The following is a 22,248-nucleotide window of genomic DNA, read 5'->3' as shown; positions in this document are numbered from 1 at the left end:
AAAAACACAAGAACCTAACTTTAAAAAGGTAGGGGGGCAAACTCTTAAAGACTTAACAAAACGGAACATATTCAAATGGCCAATAAATACATAAAAAGTTCCCTATTTAGACATCAGCAAATAGCAAATTAAAACCCCAATACAAACACTACCATCCACCCACCAGAAAGGCTAAAACTAAAGCATCAGACAACGCCGTATATTGATGAGGATGTGGGACAACGAGCATGTTTATATGGTACAAGCACTCTGGAAAACTGGCCACATTTCTGTAAATGCTGAAGATGTTTACCCTATGGCTGAGCAGTGTAACTCCCAGGTATATATCTAAGACAAATTAGTGTTATGTCCATCAGAAGATACGTACAAGAATGTTCACAGCAACTTTATTCATAACAGGCAAAAGCTGTCAACAACACATATGCCCAGCAATAATAGATTAATAAATAGTGCTGTATCCACACAATGCAATACTACATAGCACTGAAAGAAAACTGCTGCTATATGCCACATGGATTTCACACAGAATGTTAAGTAAGACAGGAGAGTGTATGCTGTATGATAAATTTATATGAAGCTAAAGGACAGGCAGAATTAATCTACAGTGATAGAAGGGTAGTTAACCTCTGGGTAGGAAAATACTGACTGGGAAGGGCCATGAGGGAGCCTTCTAGCATGCTGAAAATGTTCTCTCTTAATCTGAGCAGTGACTATAAGAGCATATACATAAGTAAAAATCTGGCCAGGCGCGTTGGCTCATACCTGTAATCCCAGCACTTTGGGAGGCCAAGGCAGGCAGACTGCTTGAGGCCAGGAGTTCGAGACCAGCCTGGTCAACACGGCAAAATCCTGTCTCCACTAAAAATACAAAAATTAGCCGGGCATGGTAGTACACGCCTGGAATCCCAGCTTCCTGGGAGGCTGAAGTACGAGAACTGCCTGAACTCAGGAGGCAGAGGTTGCAGTGAGCTGAGATCGCGCCACTGTGCTCCAGCCTGGGCGACAGAGCGAGACTGTGCCTCAAAAAAAAAAAAAAAAAAAAAAAAAATCAACAAGCTATACACCTAAGATTTACGCACTTTACTACACTATCAACTTAAAAATTAATTTTAAAAAAGAATGTAAAAAGAAGAAGAAACTGTAGAGTTCCACCTGGGGATTTTTCCTGAAATCAGTGAAAGCACACAATTAGACAGCTAAGCTATATCTCAGCAATTATCTAGCCCACCTCCTTTACATACTGAGATCCAAAATTGTTACATTACCATCAGAACCTCAAAACCTTTTCCAATCTATGGCTCCCCTTCATTCTACCAAGGACTTAACAATACCATTAATCAGAACTCAACAAGAAAGCAACAAAATCCAGAGACACCAACAACAAGAGTCTCAGCTTAACTAAAACAACACTGAAATAAGGTGACAAATAGTTGTTTAGGTAACAAGAAAAGAGTAAGTCTACAACAAAATACACAATTTTACGATACTGAAAAATTCAGCTAACAAACGGCAAAAAGCATAGGTAGGGATTTTTTTAAAAAAACTTTCACAAGCAACAGAAATCATCAAGAAGACAGATGCCACCATGACTTGTGTTCCTGCCTCATCAGGGTCCCGGATGTTTTTTGAAAACATCAGGTACTTGGCCGGGCGCGGTGGCTCAAGCCTGTAATCCCAGCACTTTGGGAGGCCGAGACGGGCGGATCACGAGGTCAGGAGATCGAGACCATCCTGGTTAATATGGTGAAACTCCGTCTCTACTGAGAAGTACAAAAAAAAACTAGCCGGGCGAGGTGGCGGGCGCCTGTAGTCCCAGCTACTTGGGAGGCTGAGGCAGGAGAATGGCGTGAACCCGGGAGGCAGAGCTTGTAGTGAGCTGAGATCTGGCCACTGCACTCCAGCCTGGGCGATAGAGCGAAACTCCGTCTCAAAAAAAAAAAAAAAAAAAAGAAAACATCAGGTACTCTCCCATCTACCTAAAATGTACTTCCCTCAGCCATGCACAAAGTGCATGCTCTCTATAGAGGTGTCTGTTGAAGAGCTTCCCTTACCTGAGCCTCTTCCTGATATCCTTATCTATTCTCATCTTCCACCACTCTATCCCTTCACATATCTAGCACACATTACTCTGGCACTATATTGCATACTTATTATTTATCTTCCTCTCTAGCACATAGTCTCCCTGAGGGCAAGAACTTTATCTTGTTCCCTATACTACATCTTCAGTCCAAAACAATGCCTGGCACAAAGTAGAGACTCAAGTATTTGCTACTGAAATGTCTACATGCATTCAATTACTCATGAATTCAATGAATAAATGCATCCATTCATTTGTGAATGGGAGTAATTCATCAATGAGTAAATGAATATTCATAATCATTTCTTTCTCCCATGTCTCTTCACAGCCTCTGGATACGCTATAGAATTAAGTCATCTGGTCATGGAGAGACTCCATAAACAGAGAGAAGCAGTCACCATAAGGAAGACCCAGTAATGCTGAAGTAAAAACCTGTCCCCTTCTTGTTAGACCTTCTTGGGAACATCCATGTCCTCCAAGCACTAGCTTCCTGCAGAAAAACTTCCAGCACATACCATTTGTAAGGAGCAAGGAATACCTACAAAAAATATGGAGAACAAAACCAGGTATCACTGAAACTACACTAAGCTAGGCAAAATCATTCAATTTAACCTTCAAAAATTGGGTGTCTTCCAAAAATCCAAATAACATAAATTAGGGATAAACAGAAAATACCACAAAACCAAGAAATCAAAATTAGCAGGAAACCACAATAAAGACAATATTTGTTTTTAATGCCATCTGGTCAAAGTAATAAAAATGGAATATGGTATTAGCTATTTGATTATTAAGAATGACTATATTAACATAAACATATTGATAATGGTTACACGTACTGCTTGCATAACCTACCAGACCAATTGATTTAAAGCAAGTTTGAATATGCCCACATCTTGTCAGGTACATGTATTTCTAATAATTTTTAACATTTTAACATCAATGCAATGCTATGAAAAGACACTTATAGGCTGGGCGCGGTGGCTCACGCCTGTAATCCCAGCACTTTGGGAGGCTGAGGCGGGCGGATCACAAGGTCAGGAGATCGAGACCATCCTGGTTAACACGGTGAAACCCCGTCTCTACCAAAAATACAAAAAAATTAGCTGGGCGTTGTGGCGGGCGCCTGTAGTCCCAGCTGCTGGGGAGGCTGAGGCAGAGAATCGCGTGAACCCAGGAGGCGGAGTTTGCAGTGAGCCAAGATCACGCCACTGCACTCCAACCTGGGCAATACAGGGAGACCCTGCCTCAAAAAAAAGAAAAGACAAGACACTTATTATTTTAAATTTTATTTGTTGGCTAAAATGTGCAAGAACTAAACATGTCTTATTCATCTATGCATCCCTAGTATCTAGCACAGTGAATGGAACATGCCCCAATTTAAATGATTATATGACTGCTTGAATAGAAGAATCACATTCTTCCACACTCCAGGAAAAAGTAATATGAAAGCCATTATAAATTTTTGAGCTATTTCTGGAAAAAAAGTCACATAAAAGCCAACAAACATATATACATATAATATATATATAAAAATATTTAGAGACCTATACAAATATATTCCCTATTTTTACATATTCTTAAGGCAGAATTATACTCTGGATAAATAACCATATGTAATACATGTTTTACTTTTATAATTAACTACTACTGACTAGATGAAAATCAACTGCTTTTTAATCATACAGGCAGTTACCTAAAATTATTTGGCATATAAAATGAATGACCACAGTGAAAATACAAACTTTCCTTGTTTAGACTAGCCATCAAAAGGTACTATTGTTCACTTGTCAAGTGATTACCAGAAGGTCATAAAACTTGATGCTCTTCAGTTTTAATGGGAAAAACAGACCTAAAATACAAAAGCGAAAGACAAATGGCACTCACAGCAAAGTTGTTCCTATCACATGAGCTTTGCACTCACTAAAATGTGCTTAACTCGTTGTACGTAAATTGCTCAACACTCTCACTCAGGAAATTAAAAGCAGCTTTTACTTATTATAGTAGAACAACTGTCAAAAGCTTATGACATCATTTGAATTTTCCTTTTTGCTTCATGTCACAAGTTTCAAGAACACTATTTTCTTCCCAAGTAGCTTTCAATTTGGCAACAACTGAATTCTCTCTCCAGCTGTTTTTTTAAAAGTAGTCAACTCAGCTGCTCATTCATTCAAAACATGTTCACTGGGCTTCTACTCCATTCCAGACACTCTGCTGGGCATTGTGTATTTCTTCAGACTCTTGCATATAGTATTTTTATACGTCAGTGTAACAAGCACAAAGTAATGCTATGGATTACAGTACCCCAATATAGCTAATTTATCAAAACAAGAGATCTGCTCCTGTATGAACAAGAAGCTCTACCACTAGAATAAAAAAACAGGACACCTATAGTTCTTTTGTCTCCAGTTCTAGGTAAAGCAATTAAGAAATACACATATATTAATAGAAACTAGGCACCATAGCGTGACTGTAGTCCTAGCTACTCGGGAAGCTGAGGCAGGAGAATCACTTGAGCCCAGGGATTCAATGGTGCACAGTGATCATAACACTTATAAATAACCAACTGCACTTCAGCCTGGGCAACATAGTGAGATCCTGTCTCTTAAAAAAAAAAAAAAAAAAAAGGAAAGAAAATCATAAATAAATCTTTTCCCAAATGATATATTTTACAGGTTTTATGTGGTATAATAGATGAATCAACATATTAAAAATTCTTTACAGGTTTTTTTGTTTTGTTTTGTTTTGTTTTTTAAGGAGTCTCACTCTGTCGCCCAGGCTGGAGTGCAATGGAGCGATCTCGGCTCACTGCAACCTCCACCTCCTAGGTTCAAGCAATTCTCCTGCCTCAGCGTCCTGAGTAGCTGGGACAACAGGCACATGTCGCCACGCCCAGCTAATTTATTTTGTATTTTAGTAGAGACGGGGTTTCACCACGTTGCCCAGGATGGTCTCAAACTCCAGAGCTCAGGCAATCTGCCCACCTCGGCCTCCCAAAGAGCTAGGATTATAGGCGTGAGCCACCACGCCTGGCCTACAGGTTTTATGTGGTATAAAAGGATAAATTAAAATATTAAAAATTCTCAAAGATTAAAATTATACGTTGATAAACTGAGTGGTTTTGAATATTACTTTTTTCTTTGACTAGACTGATTTTAATATTAAAATTTAAAATATATGTCCTTTTAATTCAGACAAATATTTGAATTAAAAAGAAAAAACAACCAAGAAAAATATAATTTCATGTGCAAATGCTGACTGGGTAACCAGAAGGATCACTTACTTGCCCTTGACCTCAGTATCTTTGATAGTTCCTAATAACATCATCCAGACCTAGTAACAAAAGTTCAGTCGATGATTATTTGGCCAAGCACCTTTACAAGTATAACCTTATGTAATTATCACAACAAACTGTGTTGTAGGCCCTTCCCATGTTTACAAATGAGGAACCTGAAGTGAAGAGAGCTGAGCAATTGGGAACTTGCTGAAAGCCACACAGGTAGTAAGTAGAGGAGACAAGAGTTAAGGCAGAAATGACTAGTTAGAGTTCACATTTTCACCCTGGATGCTACTCAGCCTTCATGTCAACAATATCCTGACCCAAAATTATGGAACTGTGAACATAGCAAGCACTGTTTGGTAGTACTGATATCACCTTCACACCGTTCAATCCAAACAGTCTATCACTGGGCACATTTGTTCTCAGGCAGAAGGTTAATCAAGAACCAGCATCCATTTCATGCCAAGCATTCCATTTGACAGCTAACGTCCCATTTCACGGGCTTAATCCTCAACTTTCAGAAAACATTGTAACTATGTTCAAATTAATTGTAATAATTATTGTTATATAAAGCTAAACCTTAAGCAGAGGTCAATTATCAAGCTACTCCAGAACTTCGGACATTCAAATCAAAGACAAAACCCAGAAAAAAACAATAAAGGTGAAAATGAGGACTCAAAAAAGGCACTTCCTAATGTTTATATTCCCAACTTACAGAAGAGTCCCACAAGCTCCTCTTCCCACTTTCCTCTTGACTGTAACTTTACTAACAATAAACTTGGTGATCTAGTTTCCAAGCCAATAACCAATACTTCCAACCCTCCTTTATACCTGCTCTATTTTTCCCATAACACCGCCTGCTAACCTACTATATAATTTACTGATGTATTATACTTATTGTTTAATAACTATCTCTGACCATTTTCCCCCAACCAAACCCCCAGAATGCAAGCTCCATGAGAGCAAGAGATCTTTATCTGATTTACTCACTGATTAAAGAGTTACCAAATGCCTCGACAGTACTTGACGTATAGCAGGTGCTCAATATTTTAACGAACATATTAAGAAATTACAAATTAGAAAGGGAAGAAATGCTAATACTAGACAAACTAACACAAGAATTGTCAGCAAGAAAGAGAAAGGATAAAGGGGACAACAGAGTAACTTTAGAGAGAAAAGCAGTGGCCCATGCCACGCGGAAATACAACAAGAGCAGAAGAATATTCCTAGGAAAATATGAGAGCCATAATCAACAGGCAAGTCCTGCTCAGCATTCTGTTTGAGAAGGTGAGGAAGAACACAATACGTTTTGGGAACATTGTCATTTTAAATGATTAGAGTACATAATATCTCAGCAATAAAAACGCTTCCAATGCCTGGAAAATTTGCTTACAATGAACAATTCACTCACTGATGTCAGTCACTCCATATTTTAACTGAGGCCCACTTTAACTTTTTCCAATGGCAACATCATGTCTAGTATAACAAGCACTGCAGACTGGGGCGCGGTGGTTCACAACTGTAATCCCAGCACTTTGAGAGGCCAAGGCGGGTAGATCACTTGAGGTCAGGAGTTGGAGACCAGCCTGGCCAACATGGTGAAACCCCATCTCTACTAAAACTACAAAAATTAGCTGGGCGGGGCCAGGTGAGGTAGCTCACGCCTGTAATTCCAGCACTTTGGGAGGCCAAGGCGGGTGGATCACAAGGTCAGGAGATCAAGACCATCCTGGGAATGGTGAAACCTCATCTCTACTAAAAATATAAAAAATTAGCCGGGTGTGGTGGCGGGTGCCTGTAGTCCCAGCTACTCGGGAGGCTGAGGCAGAAGAATGGTACAAACCCGGAGGCAGAGCTTGCAGTGAGCCCAGATTGCGCCACTGCACTCCAGCCTGGGCGACAGAGCGAGACTCCGTGTCAAAAAAAAAATATATATATATATATATATATAGCCAGCAGTAGTGGCAAACACCTGTAATCCCAGCTACTGGGGAGTCTGAGGCAGAAGAATTGCTTGAGCCTGGAAGGCAAAGGTTGCAGTGAGCCAACAGGGCACCACTGCACTCCAGTCTGAGTGACAGAGTGAAACCCCGTCTCAAAAACAAACAAACAAACAAAAAAAACCAAAGCATTGCAATTTCAGGACATTGCTCTGCCACTAACTACTCATGTTACCTTAGGCAAATTAATTAATTCTTTAAATATGAGACATTCATCTATATAATCCTAAAATCCTTTCACCTCCAATGTTGTATGATGGTATGATTTTGTGATCTGAGACAAGTTTTAGGAAGTTACTGACCAAAAGGAACTTTGAGTTAAATGTTGGCTTGGCACAGTAGCTCATACGTGTAATCTCAGCACTTTGGGAGGATCATTTCAGGCCAGGAGTTCAAGACCAGGCTGGGCAACATAGCAAGGCAAGGCCTCCTCTCAAAAAAAAAAAGGGCCAGGTGTGGTGGCATATGCCTGTAGTGCCAGCTACTCAGGGGACCAAGGCAGGAGAGACTGCTTGTACCCTGGAGTTGAAGGCTGCAGTCAGCTATGACGACACCGCACTCCAGCCTGGGTGACAGAGCAAGAGCCTGTGTCAAACAATGAAAAGGAGGGAGGAAGGGAAAAGAGAGGAGTGGAAGGGAGAGAAGAAAGAGAAGGAAAGAAAGATGAATATTTCCAGTGCTAGTTTTAACTGCATCCCTTTGGATCTCCCCAAAAAGGAACATGCTTGGGATATAACAGTGTCTCTCTCCAATAGTAAACGATTGAAAAGCTTTGGTCATTTAACTACTATTAGTAACAAATGTCTTGTCACAGACCTTGGGACAGACTACAATGCACAAGTGTGCCCTGACTTAGGAGCTGCTTAAAGAAACTGGCTTCCTTGATCGAATTATACAAATAATTGCCTAAGCTCTCTACTTTATTCAAGTAAGTTAGCCGGGCTTTAAAAAATAAGCTTCAGGCCAGGCACGGTGGCTCATGCCTGTAATCCCAGCACTTTGGGAGGCCGAGGCAGGTGGATCACCTGAGATCCGGAGTTTAAGACTAGCCTGGCCAACATGGTGAAACCCTGCCTCTACTAAAAATACAATATCAGCCAGGTGTGGTGGTGCACGCCTGTAATCCCCGTTACTCGGGAGACTGAGGCATGAGAATCGCTTGAACCTGGGAGGCAGAGGTTGCCGTGAGCCCACATGGCGCCACAACATTCCAGCGTGGGCAACAGAGTGAGACTCCGTCTCAAAAAAAAAAAAAAAAGAGGCCAGGTACGGTGGCTCACGCCTGTAATCCCAGCACTTTGGGAGGCTGAGGCAGGCAGATCACGAGGTCAGATCAAGACCATCCTGGCTAACATGGTGAAACCCTGTCTCTATTTAAAAAACACAAAAAATTAGCCTGGCGTGGTGGTGGGCACCTGTAATCCCAGCTACTCGGGAGGCTGAGACAGGAAAATGGCATGAGCACAGGAGGCGGAGCTTGCAGTGAGCCAAGATCACACCACTGAATTCCAGCCTGGGCGACAAGAGTGAGATTCTATCTCAAAAAAAAAAAAAAAAAAAAAAAAAAATTGCCTGAAGCATTTCAAAATGTGGCCGGGCGCAGGGGCTCACACCTGGAATCCCAGCATTTTGCAAGGCCAAGGCAGGCAGACGGATCACCTGGGGCCAGAGTTCCTGACCAGGTTGGCCAACATGGTGAAACCCTGTCCCTACTAAAAATACAAAAATTAGCCGGGCGTGGAGTCACGCGCCTGGAGTCCCAGCTACTTGGGAGGCTGAGGCATGAGAATCCCTTGAACCTGGGAGGTGGTTGTTGCAGCGAACCGAGATTGCACCACTGAACTTCAGCCTCGGCAACAGAGGTAAAGACTGTCTCTAAATAAATAAATAAATATTAAATAAATATTAAAACGTTTCAAAATGTTCGGATCTTACTCTCATTCTAATTCTGTTAATTATATGCCAGAGTTAAATATTTATAAAATACAGGTTCACTATCCCTAATCCAAAAATCTTAAATCTAAAAGCTCCAATGGGCATTTCCTTTGACTGTCATGTTGGCACTCAACAAGTTTCCAATCTTGGAGCATTTTTGGATTTCAGATTTTCACATAAGCTATACTCAACCTGTAGCACCAGCAGGTTCTCAGGTGGCACTGCTTTGCTCAACATCATTTCGTTATAACTTCAACGAGTTTGAGACCAGCTCGGGCAACATAGCAAGATCCTGCTTCTATAAAAAATAAAAAACAAGAAACAAAAATACGTTGATGATTTAAAAAAAAAAAAAAAACCCCGCCTCCTGGCCAGGGCTACTGTCTATATGGAGCTTGCAATTCCCCCCACGTCTGCGTGGGTTTGCTCTGGGTCTTCCAGTTTCCTCCCACATCTCACAGGTGTGCACGTTAGGTTCACTGGCATGTCTACATGGTCCCAGTGTTAGTGTGGGTGTGTGCCTGAATATGCCCTGTGGTGGAACAGACTCCTATTCAGGGTGAGTGTCCAATCTGCGCCCTGAGCTTCCAGAATAGGCTGCAGCTCCCTGCCACCTGAACTGAAATCACTGGGTAATTATCTTACTTATGTTTATTAATCTTTCTTAAATGTATATATAGCTCACATTTATTTCAATGTTTAATATCAGAAGTGCTTTGGTTTTTATTTAGAAGTCTGGTGATGTTTTGTGATCAGAAATATGCTGCAGGAACTTAACTCCTGTTTACATCAATTGATCTAGGGTAAAACTGGTCTCCTTGTATGTCATTTCAGCTATGACTACAGTTTCCAAAAACTATTAATGACATTAAGTGAGAACTTACTGTGTATGCCTATATATGATTGTCTGGTCTTTGCATAATTGGAGAAAGTCAATTCTCTAATACACTGAAAAATTTTCTAAATATAAGTTATTACTTTCATATACAAAAATGTAAACCATTAAGAGGGAAAAAAATGAAGATGAAAACTTCTCGAGATTAAAGTCCAGAAACTATTTAAATTCTTTAACAAGCAAAGAATCACTTGTAATTATCCTTTTAAGGCCTCAATGAAAATTACAATAAATGACAGAAAAAGAAGCCTTTATTCAAACTTCTTGGGCTGTGAACACACAACTTGCACAGAGAGCTGAGCCAGGAGGAAAGAGCAAAGGGTTCTCGATCTACACCACCACCTGGTGGCAGAGTGAGACAGTGGCACAGGTTCCACAGTCTCCTTTCAAGCCTCCATGGGGTCAGAATGGATCATCACGACCTTTCCTTTCCACACTCATCGTCTAAACAAGTGAATATACATACATCTGAATATATAGATAACGATCCTCAAAATAAGCATCCCTCAGAAGTAGATATCGCCTCCTATTTCCATCTCTCATAGGAAGTTCCTTGAACTAATTTCAAAAACATTATAGGCTGGGCACAATGGCTCACACCTATAATCCCAGTATTTTAGCAGGTTGAGGCAGGAGGATCATGTGAGGCCAGGAGACCAGCCTGGACAACACAGCAAGATCCCCCTCTACAAAAATATTTAAAAATTAGCTGGGAGTGGTGACGTGCACCTGTAGTCCTAGCTACTTAGGAGGTTGAGGTGAGAAGACTGTTTGAGTCCAGGAGTTTGAGGTTACAGTGAGTTATGATCACACTACCTGCACTCCAGCCTGGGCAAAGGTGGAGGAGGAGGAGGAGACGGCAGAGACGGAGGAGATGAAGAAGAAGACAAAGAAGACGAAGAAGACGAAGATGAAGATGAAGAAGAAGAAAATAAAATAGATGGCAATGGATTATAGCACTTCATATAAGGCCATGAGCCTACAATGCTATCAAAAGGAAAAAAGATGGTGGGAGGTAGGGAGTTGTGAATACAGAGAGAAATTTCTTCATTACAGAGAAACAGAATTTCAGCTAGTAAGTGTAGAAACAATAATACAATTAGACAAATCACCGTTTTGCTACCTCTCCCACCTCTCCATAATAACTACTCAGGCAAGGATCATCAAAGGATGCTAAAACAAATGGACGCCGGGCGCGGTGGCTCAAGCCTGTAATCCCAGCACTTTGGGAGAGGCCAAGGTGGGCGGATCATGAGGTCAGGAGATCGAGACCATCCTGGCTAACACGGTGAAACTCGTCTCTACTAAAAACACAAAAAATTAGCCGGGCGTGATGGCGGGCGCCTGTAGTCCCAGCTACTCTGGAGGCTGAGGCAGGAGAATGGCGTGAACCCGGGAGGCAGAGTTTGTTACTGTTGATCTCGGAGTGAGCCGAGATCGTGCCACTGCACTCCAGCCTGGGTAACAGAGCAAAGACTCCATCTCAAAAAATAAATAAATAAGTAAAATAATAATAAAGAGAGCTGATTAAGCAAACCAAGTGACAATAGACTTAAATGTCCCTCATCACAAATGAAGGACAACCGACATTACATGCTGCTTGATATGATACAGTAAAACAGTAAGACTGGCACAACCCCTAGAGGAAACTGACAATATGGAAAAAGCTGAACATCTGCACACTCTATGACACAGCATTTCTATTTGGCATACATCAAACAGAAATGTGTCCATATGTTTACTAAAAGATATGTATAAGGATATACTTATGCAGCACTTTTCACAGCAGCCTCATACCAGGAACTACTAAAATTCCCACCAACAGTAGAAAGGGATAAATTCTGGATTAGTCATACATAAAACACTACACAGCGATGAAAGTGAACAATCTACTACAACAGGCAAAATAATACAGATGACTCACACTACCATAATGTTGGCCAAACACCACCACACTCAAAAGAGTGGGATTCTACTTACATTAAGTATAAAACAGGCACAACTAATCTGTAGTTTTACAAGTCAAGAGAATACTGGTATGATGGAAAAGAACAAACAGGGGCTTCTGAGGAGTTAGTAATAATCGATTTCTTTTTTCTTTTTTTTGGAGGACAGAGTATCATTCTGTCACCCAGTCTAGAGTTTAGTGGCATCATCTCAGCTCACGGCAACCTCCGCGTCCCGGGTTCAAGCGATTCTCCCACTTTAGCCTGCTGAGTAGCAATTTCTTAATCTAAGAGGTAGTTACACATGTGAGTTCAATTTGTGAAATTTCATCTATCTGAACACCTATGCATATTATTCTGCATATACATTACACTTCAATAAAAAGCTTTTTTTTTTTTAAGTACACATCACCTACACCTAAAAACATGCAAGCTTTTAAAAACCCTTAAGAATCTGATTACTAGGCTGGGCACGGTGGCTCACGCCTGTAATCCCAGCACTTTGGGAAGCTGAGGTGGGCGGATCACGAGATCAGGAGATCGAGACCATCCTCGCTAACATGGTGAAATCCCGTCTCTACTAAAAAAAATACAAAAAAATTAGCCAGGCGTGGTGGCAGGTGCCTGTAGTCCCAGCTACTGGGGAGGCTGAGGCAGGAGAATGGCCTGAACTTGGGAGGCAGAGCTCGCAGCGAGCTGAGACTATAGCCTAGGTGACAGAATCTGATTACTAGAGAACAAGCAAATTGTGAATACAGAACATTCTAAAGATAATTGGGTTAAATGTCAAAGTCATTAAATGAAAAAATCAAAAAAGATTACAGAAACATAATACTCATAAACATATCATAAACACAATACAGTTCATGTAAAATGTGTGAACCGTGACTGGATCCTATTTTCATTAATTTATAAAAGCTATATTCTATTTTGGGGCCAGGCACAATAGCTTATGCCTGTAATCCCAACACTTTGAGAAGCTGAGGCAGAAAAATTGCTTGAGGCCAGGAGTTCGAGACCAGCCTGAGCAATAGAGCAAGACTCTACCCCTACAAAAAAAAAAAAAAAAATTAAAAATTAGCCTGGCATGGTGGTCCACTCCTGTAGTCCCAGCTACTCAGAAGGGAGGCTGAGGCAGAAAGATCACTTCAGCCCAAAAGTTTAAGGCTGCAGTGAACTATGACCCTGCTACTGTACTCCAGCCTGGGTAACCAAGCAAGACCTTGTCTCTTAAAAAAAAAAAAAAAAATTAAAGGTATTTCTGGTACACTTGGAGCATCTGAATGTGGACTGTGATGTTACAGAATTTCTACAGGTTTTAAAGAATAAATATTGTTGTTATATAAGAGAATATACTTATTCTTAGGAGATGCATGCTGAGCACATTCAGGCGAAATGTCATAACATGCACAACTTACTTTCAAATGGTTCAAGAGAGAAAGATAAAGCAAACCTGACAAAGTTATTAACAACTTGTGAACACTGGTGAATGGAGTCTGGATGTTAATTATATTCTTTCAATTTCTGTTCAAAAACTCCAAGTTTCAAAGTCAAAAGTTAAGGAAAAGAAGTCAATATTATAGAAAAAAATTAAGAAGCTGTCCTAGAATAAAGGAATCTAAGATGATATCACAAAATGTAATAAACTTTGATTAAACACTAAATCTTTTAAAATGGGAAAATGTAAAATAAGCACTAAATACTAGATATTTACAAATTATCATTAAGTTTCTCATGCGTTATAATTATACTGTGTCTTGTAGAAGCACATCTCATTTATCGAAGATGCATGCTAAAGAATTTAGGAGTAAAATGTCATGATATATAATGGATTTAAAATGACTCACACACAAAAGAAGATAAAGCAAAGGAAAACTAACAACTGTTGAAACTAGGTGAGGGGTGTAGAGGTCATTATACTAATTATACTGATTATACTAATTATACTGATTATACTAATCAGTAAACCATTCTTTCAATTTTCCTTTATGTTTGATAGTGTTGATAATAAAATTTGGAAAACAATTAGTCAGTGAATGCGGAAGTGTGATGAGATTACTGGGTTTATGACTAGCCTGTTTTTGAGATAGTAAAGAAGAGATGACAGGTCAACTCTAGTTATTCTAGGGAACCAATGGCACATATTAGACAACAGTATTTTCTACAGAATAACATCAATAAAATTTCAGCTAAAATCTCATGTTTCTATCACATAGAATTACTGGTATCCTGAAAAATAAAGATTCTTAAAAGTTAGTTTTATACTGTATTATAAACGAGACAGGTCACATATTACTCCAATTTATATTACATTATTTTCTGAAAATCTGGTATCCACCCGAATGATTGAAAAGAGTCATGGAAACACACGCACTGGATTAATTGACAAAGTCCTGTATTATTTCACTATTTGCAATTATACGCTACTTTTCTAAAGATGTTGAAACGACTCCATTGTCTGAGGTATACACCCTGGTTCTCCGTCACGGTCGAGAAAGAATTCAGGACACGGACACTCACGAGGAGTGGGTTTAGGAGTAGAAAGTTTAGCAGACAAAGAGAGAAAGAAAAGGTTTCCTCAAGATGAGAAAGTGGGACGCCCAAAAAGGGTCTCCAGTTTGTGGCAGAATGCAATTGGTTTTGTAAAGAGGTTTGAGGAGGTGGTGACTGATTTACATAGGGCTCAGGGGATTGGGTTGATCAGGTATGCCATTTATATAGCCCTCGAAGACTGACCCTCCCACCCTAGTCTTTTATTATGCAAATGTGGCCTCCACCAGGTGGTGGCCATGATACCCGTACATGTGATTTTACATGGAGGTTACCATGATGCCCGCACACGGTGGCAACAGGGAAAAGAGGGCAGGAGAGGCCATACTGAATGTACCTGGATTCCAGGTACAGCTGCCTGCATTTACATATAAAAGCTCCTAGTTTGCATATCTATGCCTGACTCCTCAGGGTGCTTTCTGTTAGAGAAGAAATGGTTTAGGGTTGCTTTTTATTAAAGGAAAATTCCACTGAGAACTTTTACCCTTTCTGGTTGCCTAAAAATTATTTTTTAATAACGCCTGTATTAATGTTACTAAAAAGAATTGCTTAGAATAGCCAGGCAATCTATATTTATCTTCTCATCAAATTTCTCAAAAAATAACCTATTTTTCAAAGTATTTAAATGATTATTTTACAGAGTCAAAATGGACTTAATGCACTGATGTGGTTGGTTACCTGAAATCTTCAAATAGGCATATTAACTGTTGTTTAAATGTTTTCCAACAAAAAAAGCAAAACATGTATTTTCTTGAACATAATTAGTTTCCCCTCTTATATTAACGAAACTACATCACAGTGTGATACTATACAGAGTCCCTTACAGTAAGTCAGTAGAACGCAAACTTCTCAAAGAACTTTTTTGGCTTCTCTTTCTGCATTAGAGCAGTCAGTCCCACAGAGAGTGCGCTCTCTATCTGGAAGCCAAGGGTTTGCCGAGTGGAGGAAGAATTTGTAGGATGAAAACACAGCAGGTGAAGAACCTCATCTGCAGCAGTGACCATCTCCTTATATAGAACTATCACTGCCGGGCGTGGTGGCTCACGCTTGTAATCCCAGCACTTTGGGAGGCCGAGGCAGGTGGATCACCTGAGGTCGGGAGTTCAAGACCAGCCTGACCAACATGGAGAAACCCCGTCTCTACTAAAAATACAAAATTAGCCGGGGTGGTGGCACATGCCTGTAATCCCAGCTACTCCGGAGGCTGAGGCAGGAGAATCGCTTGAACCCGGGAGGCGGAGGTTGCGGTGAGCCGAGATCGCGCCATTGCACTCCAGCCTGGGCAAAAACAGCGAAACTCTGTCTCAAAAAAAAAAAAAGAACTATCACTAGGGCAGTTGGCAGGTTAATCCCTGTTAATGAGCCCCAAATTTAATTATCTTACCTGGACCAGAGGTGTCATTCAAAGAGAACACAAGAGTGGCAGAAAGATTTGGGGGAGAAGGGAGGAGCAGTTGGTGAAAGGGGGTTCCTCAGAGCTCTTTATTTGGAAAAGAGATATGGGGAAGTTCAAAGCTAAGAACACCTGAAAACAACAGATTCTGGTGGTTAGCAATTCAGAGGCAGCCAGTAGTTCCATTTAAGCAACAAGCTTAACAAGTAAAGGGAACCAGGAAAAGATGCAACTAAGAAGAGCCCTCTTGGGGTCAGAACAAACCTCGAAAACTGGACTCAAAAACTTCTAGAGCAAATGGGCCCAAATTTAATTAATGCAGACTGTGGAGCAATTTATGCCCTAGAAGACCATGCCCTAGAAGACCATGCCCCAGGAGACCATTGAAATCAACAGAGCACTCAGTCAGCAATCAGTGGAAACTAAAAGCTGGGTGTGACACAAACAGTGACAAACATCTTTTGTTGTGTTTTGTTTTTGACAGAGTCTCCCTCTTCTCGCCCTCGCCCAGGCCACAGTACAATGGTGCCATCTCGGCTCACTACGACCTCTGCCTCCTGGGTTAGAGTAATTCTCCCGCCTCAGCCTTCTAAGTAGCTGGATTATAGGCACCCTCCACCATGCCCAGCTAATTTTTGTATTTTTAGTAGTAGGACCCTCCAGAGGGTTTCACCATGTTGGCCAGGCTGGTCTCAAACTCCTGACCTCATGTGATCCAACTGCCTTGGCCTCCCAAAGTGATGGGATTACTGGCATGGGCCATCGTGCCCAGCCTCAGTGGTAAACATTTAAAAAGCATCAGGGAGAGACAAAAAGAACACTACTAAGACCACCGACATCCAGGATGACTGTGCATATGACCCAGGCTGAGCCCTCCAGGGAGCCACATCAGAGGCTTCTCATATATAAATGCATACTCTCCTTTCTTCTCTTCACTGACTTAAAAAGCAATTGTAGGCCGGGCGTGGTGGCTTATGCCTGTAATCCCAGCACTTTGGGAGGCCGAGGCGGACAGAACACGAGGTCAGGAAATCAAGACCATCCTGGCTAACATAGTGAAACCCCATCTCTACTAAAAATACAAAATATTAGCCAGACATGGTGGCACACAGGTAGGTGTAGTCCCAGCTACTCGGGAGGCTGAGGCAGCAGAATCGCTTAAACCCGGGAGGCAGTGAGCCAAGATCACGCCACTGCACTCCAGCCTGGGTGACAGAGCGAGACTTCGTCTCAAAAAAAAAAAAAAAATTGTAAAAACAATATGTAGATAATTGTACCACTGGGACAATAACATAGAGAAAAGTAATATATTTGACAATAACTTCATTAAGTAGATAGGAACAAAACTATACTAGAAGGTAATTTGAATCCATAGAACAAATGAGAACCAGAAATAGTAAACAAACTGGTTAACGTAAGAAACTATAAATAACTACTTGTTTTTATTCCTTTTCTTATAAAAGACACAATTACATAAAGGAATAATTATAACTATAATTATTGAATTTGTAACACAGATACATGTAATACGTATAACAATAATGGCACAAAAAAGGGAAAGAGGGACTAAAACGATACAGAACTAGCATTTTTTACATCTCTCTGGAATTAAGTTCGTATAAATCTTAAGTCAATTGTGTAAATTAAGATCTCTATCTTAAATACTAGAGTAGCCACTGATATTTTAAAAATATATAATGAAAAAAATCACTCAAGAAATAAAAATGTTACACTAGAAAATATTCATTTAGTACACTAGAAAATATCTAATGCAAAAGAAAGCAGTAAAAGAGGAACAGAGGAAGGTCGGACGCAGTGGTTCATGCCTGTAATTCCAGCACTTTGTGAGGCCAAGGCAGGCAGATCACCTGAGTTTGAGACCAGCCTGACTAATATGGAGAAACTCGTCTCTACTAAAAATACAAAATTAGCCAGGCGTAGTGGCACATGCCTATAATCCCAGTTACTAGGGAGGCTGAGGCAGGAGAAGTTACTAGGGAGGCTGAGGCAGGAGAATCGCTTGAACCCGGAAGGCGGAGGTTGCGGTGAGCCAAGATCACGCCATTGCACTCCAGCCTGGGCAACAAGAGCAAAACTCCGTCTCAAAAAAAAAAAAGGAACAGAGGAAAAAAAAAAACAGACATATCAGGGAAATGGAAATGGAAGTAAAATGGAAGGTGTAAATTCAACTAGTTCAATCAAAACATTAAATGTGAACTGACTGAACACTTCAATGAAAAGGGAGACTGTTCTCCCTCTGGACTTTAAAAAACCGAAAACAAAAACCCAGGTCAATTATATGGTGTCTAAAAGAGGCACACTTTAGATTCAAAGACACAAACAGACTGAAGGTAGGAGGAAAAACATGTATCATGCAAACAGGAATCGCAACATGGAGTGGCTCTACTAAGAGCAGACAAAATAGATTTTCACCAGGAAATGTTCCTAGGAATATAGATAATTCACAGAATGCAAGAGTCTAATCACATACATAAGAGACTTGTACCCAGAATACATATAATGAACTCCTACAACTCAGTAACAAAGACAACCCAATTAAAAAATGAGCAAAGGGTTGGAATACGCAATTCTCCAAAGAAGAAATGCAAAAGGCCAAAAAGCACAGGAAGGGAAATGCAAATCAAAACCATAATGAGACACCACGTTACACGCACTATGAGTAACGTAATCAATTTTAAGAAAAAAGAGACACAAGTGTTGGTGAGCACATGGAGGGAGAAAGCGGAGCCCTCATCCACTTCTGGTGGGAATGGTAAATGATTTCGCTCTCTGAAAAACAAGTCTGGCGGTTCCTCAAAAGGAAAACACAGTTACCACATGACCCAGTAATTCCACGCATAAGTATACACCCAAGAAAATACACATCCACATAAAAACAGGAACATGAACTGTTCATAACAGAATTTTCTATAAAAGTCAAACAATAAAAACCACCCAAGGCTGGGCACAGTGGCTTACGTCTGTAATCCTAGCACTTCGGGAGGCTGAGGCGGATCACCTAAGGTCAGGAGTTTGAGACCAGCCTGGCCAACATGGTGAAACCCCATCTCTACTAAAAACACAAAAAAACAAATTAGCCAGGCATGGTGGTGGGTGCCTGTAATCCCAGCTACTCGAGACACGGAGGTTGCAGTGAGCCAAGGTCACGCCATCGCACTCCAGCCTGGTTGACAAAAGCGAAACTCCAGCTCAAAAAAAAAAACAAAAAACAAAATGTCCATCAATGGACGAGTGGAAAACAAAATATAGTATATCAGCCAGGGGCAGTGGCTCACATCTGTAATCCCAGCATCTTAGGATTACAGGATTTGAGACCAATCTGGCCAATGTGGCAAAATCCCATTGCTACTAAAAATACAAAAATTAGTCAGGCGTGGTGGCACATGCCTGTAGTCCCAGCTACTCAGGTGGCTAAGGTACGAGAATCACTTGAACCTGGAAGGCGAAGTTGCAGTAAGCCAATGTGGCGCCATGCACTCCTGCCTGGGCGACAGAGCAAGACTGTCTCCCCCACTCAAAAAAAAGAAAAAAACAAATCAAACATGTACAAAGCATTAAATAATATACATTTTGCTGGGTGTAATAATGGTACTGTGTTATATATTTTTAATGTCTATATTAATAACTTTTAATCTGAGAATAGAGTTCCCTTTTTCTTTATTAATTTATTTAAAGAAACTAGGTAATTGATCTTATACAAGTGCCCAAGTGTCATTTTAACATATTCCTTTACCCCTCATATTTTCTGTGAACTGGTCAATAGAAGCTTGGATAGATCCAGATTCAATTTCTTTAGCAAGAACATTCCATAGGTGGTGGTTTATACTTCTTACTGGATTACATTAGGAGGCACGTTATCTGCTCCTCCTACATTTTTAGTCAGTTAAGATACACACTTAAGGACTTACATATAAAACAATATGTCTGAGATTTGGTATAAAATAGCACAGCAAAATAATAACAAAAAGGTATGGAGAGATAGATGAAACAAGAATGGCAGCATGTTAAGGCTAGTTGAAGACTGCTGGTAGGTATGTGGCAGTTTAACTATTTCTAAAATATTATTTTTTTAAAAATCTGGCTCCTACCTAAACCTCCAAAAGCCTCATCCTTTGGTCAGGCTCACACCTGTAATCCCAGCACTTTGGGAGGCCAAGCTTGGTGGATTACCTGAGGTCAGGAGTTCAAGACCAGCCTGGCCAACATGGTGAAACCCTGTCTCTACTAAAAATATAAAAATTAGATAGGTGTAGTGGCGCACACCTGTAATCCCAGAGACTCAGGGGTCTGAGGCAGAGGAACTGCTTGAACCTGGGAGGCAGAGGTTTCAGTGAGCCGAGGCTGCAGTGAGCCAAGATCACACCACTGCACTCCAGCCTGGGAGACAAAGCAAGAATGTCTCAAAAAAAAAAAAAAAAAAAAACCTCATCCCTTATTACCTCCTAACATGTACTCTATGTTTTGGCCACACTAAACTAAGTATTAATAGTAGTTCCTCAAAATGGCGTATAATTTCACCATCCACATCTCTGCATAGTCCTGGTGCACAGAACACGCTTCTCCCTTTTTGTCCTGGCAAACACCTACTCATCTTTCCAGACTTGGCTCAGATGTCACTTCCCTCAGAAAAACCTCTATAACTTCCAGTCTCACACTAAGCTGGCTGTCCCTACTAATCCAGTGGCTAATTCTAAAGGCACTGGAATTACATACCTGTCTACCACCCCAATTCAGACTATGAATGCCTTTAGTGCTGCTCTAAGTGTACATAAAGGGACTTCCCAGAAGCCTGAAGCCTACTAGGAGAAGTCCCTAGGGAAGTCTTGAATAAACACACTGGGCCACAGAAACATTTTATCCCAACTATTCCTACCTGCTAAGCAGAGAGGTACAAAGGCACCATCTCCAAAGCAGTAGGAAGGAGGAAAGCTCAGAAAGGAGTAAGACTCCCTGAGAATATCAAAGGAAGCTTCTTAGGCCTAGCAGAATCCTTACTATCCACAAATGCTATCACCTACAGTGGCATGGATCAATAGGAAACCCAGGACACAGCTTCTCAAAACTGAAATGTGCATATGAATCCTTTGGAAACCTAGTTTAAGATGCAGATTCTGGCCAGACGCAGTGGCTCACGCCTGTAATCCCAGCACTCTGGGATGCCAAGGCAGCAGATCACAAGGTCAAGAGATCGAGATCAACCTAGTCAACATGGTGAAACCCAATCTCTACTAAAACTATAAAAATCAGCCGGCCGTGGTGGCGCGCGCGTGTAGTCCCAGCTACTCGGGAGGCTGAGGCAGGAGAATCGCTTGAACCCGGGTGGTGGAGGTTGTAGTGAACAGAGATCACGCCACTGCACTTGAGCCTAGCGACACAGCAAGTCTCCATCTCAAAAAAAAATGAAGATGCTGAATGAACAGGACTGCGAGTCTGTGGTCCAGGTGCTGCTGATGCTGCAGGTCTGCAGATGACACTTTAACCAGAAGACTCTGGGGGATCTGGGAAGTGAGCCCTTTCTCAGGGAACATGCAGCATTAACTCCCATCCTATTAACCCTCTCTTTTTAGCTTACACATTGTGTCATTAAAAAAACAAAAGCAGTCAAAAAATCAAAACTCTAAGTCTTCTGTATCCGTCGGCCTCTCTCTTCCAACATATCATGGTTCTACTGTGACAATGATGCCATCTCATTCATTTCAATATCCCAAGCCTGGGAAAGGCAGGCCCTCAAAAAATGCCTGTTAAATCATATTATATCTAACAGAAGGTCCCCAACTTATAATGGTCGGACTTAACGCTTTTTCAACTTTACAATGATGCAAAACCATTCCGTGTGTCACTTTCAGTACAGTATTCAATAAATCACATGAGATATTCAACATTTTATTATAAAATAGGCTTTGTGTTAGATGATTCTGCTTAACTAAAGGCCATTATAATATGTGTTCTGAGCATGTTTAAAGCAGGCGAGGCTAAGCTATGATGTTCAGTAGGTTAGGTGTAGGTATTTCTTTCTAATTCACTTGTTAAGATATTTTTGCTTATTGGTCTGTCTTTCCCATTTGATTATCAATTTCTTGAAGACCGAGACTCCTCCTTTTGTTCTGTGGCACAGTCTGGCACACAATGGGTATTCAGTAAATGACTGTTAACC

The 22,248-nt window shown here is 40.8% G+C and overlaps 1 protein-coding gene across 15 annotated transcripts in view; it reads right to left on the bottom strand.

The window, feature by feature from the left end:
- ATE1 (arginyltransferase 1) overlaps nt 1–22,248 on the bottom strand; it is a 185,873-nt gene that overhangs the window by 133,317 nt on the left and 30,308 nt on the right. The gene's annotated exons all lie outside the window — the stretch shown is intronic.

The sequence above is a fragment of the Papio anubis genome, chromosome 11, assembly GCF_008728515.1.
Source record: "Papio anubis isolate 15944 chromosome 11, Panubis1.0, whole genome shotgun sequence".
Taxonomy (NCBI): Eukaryota; Metazoa; Chordata; class Mammalia; order Primates; family Cercopithecidae; genus Papio; species Papio anubis.
This window is presented reverse-complemented; position numbering and strand designations above follow the sequence as displayed.